This window comes from Triticum aestivum, chromosome 6B (assembly GCF_018294505.1).
Source record: "Triticum aestivum cultivar Chinese Spring chromosome 6B, IWGSC CS RefSeq v2.1, whole genome shotgun sequence".
Taxonomy (NCBI): domain Eukaryota; kingdom Viridiplantae; phylum Streptophyta; class Magnoliopsida; order Poales; family Poaceae; genus Triticum; species Triticum aestivum.
In genome coordinates this window covers 400,463,503-400,471,552 of record NC_057810.1, presented here as the reverse complement: position 1 = coordinate 400,471,552, position 8,050 = coordinate 400,463,503, and the positions used below count along the sequence as shown (strand labels likewise).

The 8,050-nt window shown below is 42.5% G+C and overlaps 1 long non-coding RNA gene across 2 annotated transcripts; it reads right to left on the bottom strand.

The window, feature by feature from the left end:
- Window positions 1–492: 492 nt before the first annotated feature.
- LOC123137269 (uncharacterized) lies at window positions 493–7,509 on the bottom strand. Of its 2 annotated transcripts, XR_006468016.1 has the most exons (5): window positions 7,115–7,509; window positions 6,454–6,989; window positions 6,269–6,365; window positions 1,460–1,498; window positions 493–750 (listed from the first exon to the last, which is right to left on the bottom strand). It is a non-coding gene; the product is annotated as an uncharacterized lncRNA (long non-coding RNA). The 2 variants fall into 2 exon arrangements; XR_006468015.1 differs by having other exon boundaries at window positions 6,269–6,989.
- Between the last annotated feature and the right edge of the window lie 541 nt (window positions 7,510–8,050).

The window sequence follows — 8,050 nt, the reverse complement described above, 5'->3', positions numbered from 1 at the left end:
CTTGAATCCATGTTTGTGTCCTGTGAGGTCTGTACTTGTTTGATCAGCATATATTAATGAAAAAGATAAACCTTGCCAGGGACTCGTGCATGTATATGTCCATGCAGAGGTGGGATGCCTCAATATTTGTTAAGTAAACGAGTTCGCTGTCACTACACCACAACACGGTTGTAAGGGCAGGAAAACTGCCAGGATAAGGCACTTACAAGGGCAATCAGACTGTCGGGAATGTTTTTCTCCCGGCAGATAGGACCGCCACGAGAACGGCTGCCGGGGATTGTAATTCCCGGCAAATAGGGATGTGCCAGCAGTTTTTATGCCATCATGTTCAAACTTCTCTCGGCAGATATTTTTTTGCCAGCAATCAATAGGTTTCCTGGCAGATGATGGGCCAGTGGTGCCAAGTATCCCAATTAATAAGGCTATTACAATCTGGTATTACATTTATTTCACATTTACATACACACCCCGATTCAAAAGATGACACATCCATTCAAATAAAGCAAAAGGATTATGCAGATGCACATCGCATATATATTATAAAGTTTGATCATCAAACATTTTACAATGTATGCAATTCATTGATTACACATGAAGACTTCCCTCATAATTTAGCATCTATAGTTTCTAGACATTTGAGCAGTACAAGATGTAACAAACACAAAGAATAAAGCCTGTAAGTTCTGTGTGAGCTCAGGGCATATGGTTAAGGCAAGGTGCCTTGACGAATCTTACAGGAACATTTTCAACCTGGACAGGAAAAGGCAAAATGTCAAGTCATGTAGTATTAAAAAACATTCTATCCATTACATTTATTACGATACTCAGAATCTACAAAAGTGCACCACCCCAACTTTTATAAGAAAAACGGCTACATCAAGAAAATTTCTCAACAAATTTCCCTTCAAGGCATCAAGTGAATATTTGATTTAATAAGAAGCTTAAAAATGTCCGCAGTTTCAAGCCTGGGCACATGAATTAAGCACATCTAGTTGCCCTTCCTGGAAACCATGAAAACAGTTTCAGGTCTGGACAAATAATTAAACGCATAATGGCACGGTGAGATTGCCTCTGACATTAAGTTTAGTTTTATGAAAGTGAAGACTCATCGAACTCTGTTTGAAAAAACTGCACAGAAGACAAAATAGGAACAACATTCAAGAAAAAGGAAGTGCCATCCACAACCTGTATGAATTTTTGACATCGTAGGATCTAGTATTTTTGTATGAGCACACAAAGGCAACTAGTACAACAAATAAAATTCAAACGTTTTTCAAGCATTAACTGACAGAAGTATAGAAACTAAAATGTTTGGTGTTAGGTTTAACTCAAAAGAACATACAGAGCTTTCTTACAGGCATATATCATGCGATGTCAACCGAAATACAAGGACATTTTCAATGCTACTTTATATAGAGAGAAAAAGACAAGTAGGACACAAGAGAACCGTACAAAATACCTCTTTCACCAGTCAGACCATAAAGTAGTATCATGATTCCTGAAGAACAGACACCAACATGCAAATTAGATTGCAAGTAAGGATCAACGTGTAACCATTGCAGTGATAGATACAAAACATTAATCAAGAAATTTCAAAGTTTACTAGATACAACTCTACTGCAGATTAAAAGTTTACTTCCCAAATAATGATATAGATCTGTACCGAAGTGTAGTATCTTCGACCTTCAATCTTACAACACAGTAAGAGCAGTATACTGTAATTTAAAAGCTAAATCATGTCCGGACTTTCATCTTACAACACCGTTATGTATGGCCTTGTTAGAGTGGAAGAACTAGACAAGACATTCAGGATGTTTTGTCAGATGGAAATGATAAGGCCTTGCTCCAGTTTACGCAGCAATACAATAGCCTTCCAAATTTTGTGAAAAATTGAATTAATGAGGAAAGCTATGCAGAGTGTACAATCAAATAAACTAAATAACCATCATAAATTCACATTGTTGGCTGCTACGCAATGGCAGTTAAAGACAACAGACAAGAGCTCAAAATGTCACCGAAGGCCGCTTATCTGGTTCACTATAATTAGAATCCACCATTATAAGTTGGTACAATTTATATTAAAACTTCGACATCTTTGTACTGGAGCTTGTTACTTGTAAAGCTCTTATCATTATTAAGCAAAGAACAAGAGCTTGTTATTTGATTATACTTTGACATATTGTATACGAGCTTGTTGTTTATACTTTGATATCTAGTGAAGCAAAGAACAGCAAACACTTCGATATATAGTTTATTCACATGAGATCCAACGCCATGAAACCAAGTTGTTAAATCTTTCCCTAATAATGAAGCACGGATTGACTTTGTCGGGTTCACCGTCACAATACGCTTTTTCTCATGTCATAATACGCTTTTACGATTCGTATAGACAAAATCGTAATATAAACGAGGTGGTACTAATAGCATGTTCGTCCGTCCGTCAGACCTGGTTCACGGATCTTTTGCGAAAAGCCCCTGTGATTGTTTATATTCAATCTGCAATCCAAATCGAACCGGTACGGGGGGAAATAACACAGCCACGCTCTGCCTCGCAGCGCTCCCCCGCGCCGCCGGCTGCCTCCTCACCGCGTCGCGCCACCACTCCACAAAACTCCCGCCGAACCACACCTTCTATGCCCTGGCTACTCACTCCACCTCCAGAGCTCTCGCCACGAGCTATATCTGGCGGCCGCCACCTCTCATTGCCCTCGGCTGGGCTTCCCTCAATCTCCCACCGCCCCCAAAGCGCCGCCCGTGATGGATCCAGGCCGGCAACTACTCCCCTCCTCCCCCACGACTGATTGCCTCCACTACCCTCCCTTCCAGCTTAGGGCCCGACGAGCCCCAGCCGCCACGCTCCCTCTTTCCACTCATCTGCGTCAAGATCGACTGTGAGCACACTTGTGCCTGCTCTCTGCCGACCTTCCCTTCCTCATCTCCCTGTGAGGTTCCTAGCCGCCCCGCGGCATGCAGTACGGGGTGGCGAAGCCATGCAGTTCACCGTGTCCATCCCGTCGTGTGCCTTCTCGATGCTGGTCCCCATCCCCCATGACCATACCCTCCCCTATTTTCTCTGTGTCGCCGACCATGGCGCCCATGGCGACCATGAGGCTGGAAGGGGTCTCATGGACCCGAGAGTGCGAGAGGAGCAACAGCGCTGGCGGTGACGCCCCAGGAAGACCGTAGTGTGGTGCTCTGCTCTATGGATTCCTCTGCCATGGAGTTCAAAGTTTTTGCTTTTTTGTTTAAGATTTTTTATGTGCAAAAATACAGTTCAGCGCAGTTCTTTCTTCTCTTTGAGCTTAGGTTCTCTGGATGATGTTTGCATCCGGGTTGTAAAATTTTGCCTGCGTCAAGTGCAATTCAGAACTTACAAGTTCCGCTGTCAGTCTCCTGTGCAGTTCATTACAGTAGAATTTTAATGTGTTCGTTTCAGTTATCTTTGTTCTGCTCTATATCGTGAGGCTGCAGTCCCGCGATCTCCTGCTTACCTGCGTCAACCCGGTCGATCCAGGTAGTTGGGTGGGGATTGGGGGTGTCACCGGGCATCCAGATGATGAGTTCCCATCGTGAGCTGGTGCTCTGCTCCTCGCCACTGGTGGTCGTGCTACAGCGACGTGTGGTTCGTCGGGCTGTGTGTGTGTTGCTTTGGATAGGAACTGGTTCACCAGATCACTCCTTCAACAAGAGGTAGCTAGATGTGCATGAGTTTCATGCGTTTATGTTTCGAGCAGCAGAATTAACAAGCACTCACAAAGGACAAGTCATCAAGGTGTTTTTCTGCGCATATGTCGTTCAAGTGGAAGATGGGGCACTGTGCCTTCTCCAACTCCTTTCGATCTGCTGATCAAGTCAAGAGAATAAGAGCAGTGGAGATTACCTTTTATTGCTAAACTTTCCCGTCAATGCCTAATATGTGTGCTTTTCTTCCTAATGGTGTCATGCTTCGATTTGATTTCTTACATGAGGAAGTGAATAGCAGTGATTATTGCACATGCTTATACATTTCAAATGGATTGCTAGGTTAAATGGTATAGCATTCAAAGATCTTAGTTTTTCTGAACGGTCTAATAATTATTCAGTTTACTGAACTGCTGAACTGCTTCTTTGGGTCTGAATTTGCTGAATTGTCGAACGGTCTAAGAATTATTCAGTTTACTAAACTGCTAAACTGCTTCTTTGGGTCTGAATTTTCTGAATTGCTTCGTTGTGTCAAAATTGCTAGGTACCCTGGAATATACGGAAGCGCGGAAACTCCAAGCTCTTCCAGGATGTTTTTGAGGAATTGCACATTACTGCTAGCAAGATTGTTGATGATCTTATGTTGTAGTCCAACAGGTATTCAAATGAAATTAAGAAAGGCATCCTTAGAGGTTGGAGCACTATGTTGTGTCACCTATCTGTAAGATTATGATTTTATCCCTCCTTTTCTTTTCTATTAATCCTACTTTATCATTTTCCTTTGTATAGTTTTCAGTTTATGAAGTGTTTCAGGCCGGTGTAAGCCTGTTGTAGTCCCTGTAAGTGACGCACCACCCTCTCTTAACTAAATAGACACCGTTGCGTCGATGAGACGCTTCGACCCATGCTGGCCGTCGTTCCCCACCACTGAGGTTTCGTTTCCCCGTTCTTTCCTTCTTCCAATCTTCAGTCCAATTGTATGAACAGAAACAAACCTTCTCGTATGTTTCTAGATGAAGAAGAAACGGCTGGCTTACCAATCACTTAAGCATCCAGAGCTTCGGCGCCCAACTGTTGAAGAAGGCTCAGACTGATGGAGTTGTCCCGAACAAGGCACAGACCTGACCCCTTTCCGCTCCTGGAGTCCTTGCATGCCTTTAAAGCATGTAATCTTAGTCGTTGGACTTTTTATATGGTTGATACTAAATTTGTGTGGTGGTTGCAGAATGTCATAGCGCATGTGTTACCGCTGTCCCTCTCAATAAGTCCCTCACCGGTGGTTACACACACGCGCGCCCACGAACAACTCGGTCAGGGGAGAAAACAAAGCAGTGGTGTTCGGTTAGAACACAGGAGGACAAACGGTCAGGTTTCAGGAACCAATGCCTTCATATTTTTTCTCTTTCTACTGAGTGCTGGCTAAATAAGCACAACCCTCTTATTACAAGGTTAGATCAACTCAACACCAGCAATAATGGCTTGAAATGAGCTAGGTTGGCCAAGACTAGACATTATGGATTTGGTACTGTATATATACTGGAAAATGATAGCATGGTCTTTGTATGGTTATTTTTTGAATTAGCAACACTGTACGGTCTTCCTCGGCAGCACATACTAATGATTACTGCTCAAGCATGTAGATGGTACATTTTTGGCAATTGGATCAATAACCATGTCATTACTATACAAAAAGGATGTAGATCCATAGACTAATACTCCTATATTGGTTTGGTTTCTTATGCATTTATTACCCGTTCGCACATATAACTTGTGTCTCTTGCTTCTTAAGATTATTGCCTGGTATGGTGTCCAATAAATTCAGAGATTGCCTCTGCAGTGGTCTGTAGCTACAAAGATGATAATTTAGAAAAACATAGATGATGACTAGCTATTGAGAAGCATAATAATGTTTTTATTTCTTCTTCATGACAATCAAGGTCAAACAAATATCTTCATGTTTAACAGAATGAAATAAAATTGATGGACAGTGCCACTCCATTGATAACTAGAGCTAGCAGTGTGTTCATCTAGATGGTTACATTTTCTTCATAGAAGAATGTACAATGCTAGAATTAGTAGACGCGAGACAGTCAAAATCTTCATGCACTCAACACTCATTGTACTGAGTTTTTTTAGCAATACTCATTGTAATATGTGGTCAACACATAGTTTTGTTACCCCGTTGCAACGCACGGGCCCTTTTGCTAGTAATCATATCATTTGCGCAAGGCAAAGGCTTATAAAAGAAGACCTTAATTAAGTAGGATATGAACCAGAATGATCAGAATATCTACACATACGTTTTGACTAGTACAGAATTAGCAAATATCCCAATTTTCTTCCATGCACAAGACTTCCGAGTTAGCTACTCAGTGTGTCTCGATGGTGTCCCCTTTTATTTCATCATTCTTTTCTGGGAAACCTTATAAGTGGTTAGCTACTCTGTCTGTCTCAATGGTGTTAACTATGTATGCAGTTTCATTTCAATCAAAATGGAACCTGGGAGTGGCCCCTGTTTTTCTAAAATGAACCAAAACATTGGGGCTTTAGAACAACAGAAAATAACATACTTCACATATATTATTACCTTAATTTAGGTTCAGTTTAAATGTCCCGATGCTCCAATTTCTCCCTTGGATTGAAGATCTAACACAAGGTTACCTTTCTTGTATTGACATCTGAAACTGAGAACAATTTAACAGATCAATAAGCCTTGTTGAACATTTATCTTAGTTGCATTAAGCCTAGCACATTAAGAATAAATTTCTATACTTTAGATGTGTGCGACTCTCCTGTTCCTAAAAAACTCCATGTCAGGATAATCTTCCTAGTACAACAGCTTTGCTGCATTTCCTTGAAAGATTAAATACCAAACATCATTATGAATTTTCAGAGATGAACACAAAATCCTTAATTTGGTTTGTTATAAACTATAACCGAAGGATATAAGCATAAACACCGCAGTCAGTTAGCCAATGCTAAATAATAACGGGAGAGGGATGATTAGGAAACAAAGAAATCATAACTTGTGATATTCAGATTCTTCCATGCTTGTCAAATTCGAAGGGATAAGTGAATGTACCAAAGACTGTAATTCGTACAGTAGGCATGTCAACTGAAAGACGAAATAGATGAGTATGGCAGGTAGGAAACATCAATCTTATCCTTCCCTAGATCACAGGAAGCAAATATTAGTTGGGCTCATATGCCAGCAACATGGAGAGACAACATAACCCTTATGACTGCTCAACCATGGGAGGCAGAACCTTGCTCAATTTTCCTTCGCATCTGCGAGTCACTTGGGGATCCTGCAAGCCGAGGAGAATACAATGTTGACAGCCATGTGCTACAGCGAGGGCGGATGGGGAAGAGGCCAAGACTGCTGTACGGGGAGGTAAGACAGCCAAATCAAAACTAAACCTAACTGTATTACCTCGTTCCATGCCAGATCTGGTGGAAGTTAGACGTCATCCTTGTGGACATCCTCACTCGAACAGATCCTTCTGCTGAAACACTTGAGCAACTCGAGCCTAGAGGAGCCTGGCGGAGGACGCGTGGAGGAGGCTTGGCTGCTTGGGCGTTGCTGGAGGTCCGACGAATGGTGGTCGGGGCGGCAGAGGATGCTCGGCGGCATGGTCCGGGAGGAGTGGCACTAGGTGTGGCAGACGGTGGTCGGCGCGTGGTCGGGGAGGAAGCTGGCACTGGAGTGTGGCGGAGGGCGGTCGGCAGCCGCGCAGGGTGGGGTGCGGCGGCGGCGGCTCGGGGAGGAGGCTATGTTAGGGTGTGGTCGATTTGGGGATTTCCGTCTGAGTTAAGTTTGGGGATTTAGCTTAGACTAGCCACAGTGGGAGTAATTTCAGCAGTAAAATCGAGTCTAACTCAACAAATTTGCTTATGTGGCAATGAGTTAATGAGAGAGGTAGTTATAATAACTTAGCTAGTTACTGTAACATCACATGTTCCAATGCAATTTGAGTATATAACCTAATAAATGAATCTTTGCATGTTACCACACTTATGTTACCACTCACTATGAAGGTAGTAACATAGTCTAAGGATATGTGTATGTTACTAGTGTATGTTACTCACCACTGTGGCTTATTTGAAGTGACGATTTTCGCATCTCGCGCACTGTCCCGTGCTAGCCGGCGCCAATACGTATTATTTTGGTTTGGCCCCACAAGAAGTCCCCGGCAGATAATATGCCATTGTTTAGGTGTGCCAACAAATATTGTGTCCTTGGAAATGGGTATCTGTGCTGGCAGTTTGAATTCCCTTATTGTTTGAGTTCTACCGGCAGTTTATTTGCCATTGGATACTTCTGCCGGCAGTACAATAATCCCCGGAAGATGGTTTTGCCTTTATGATG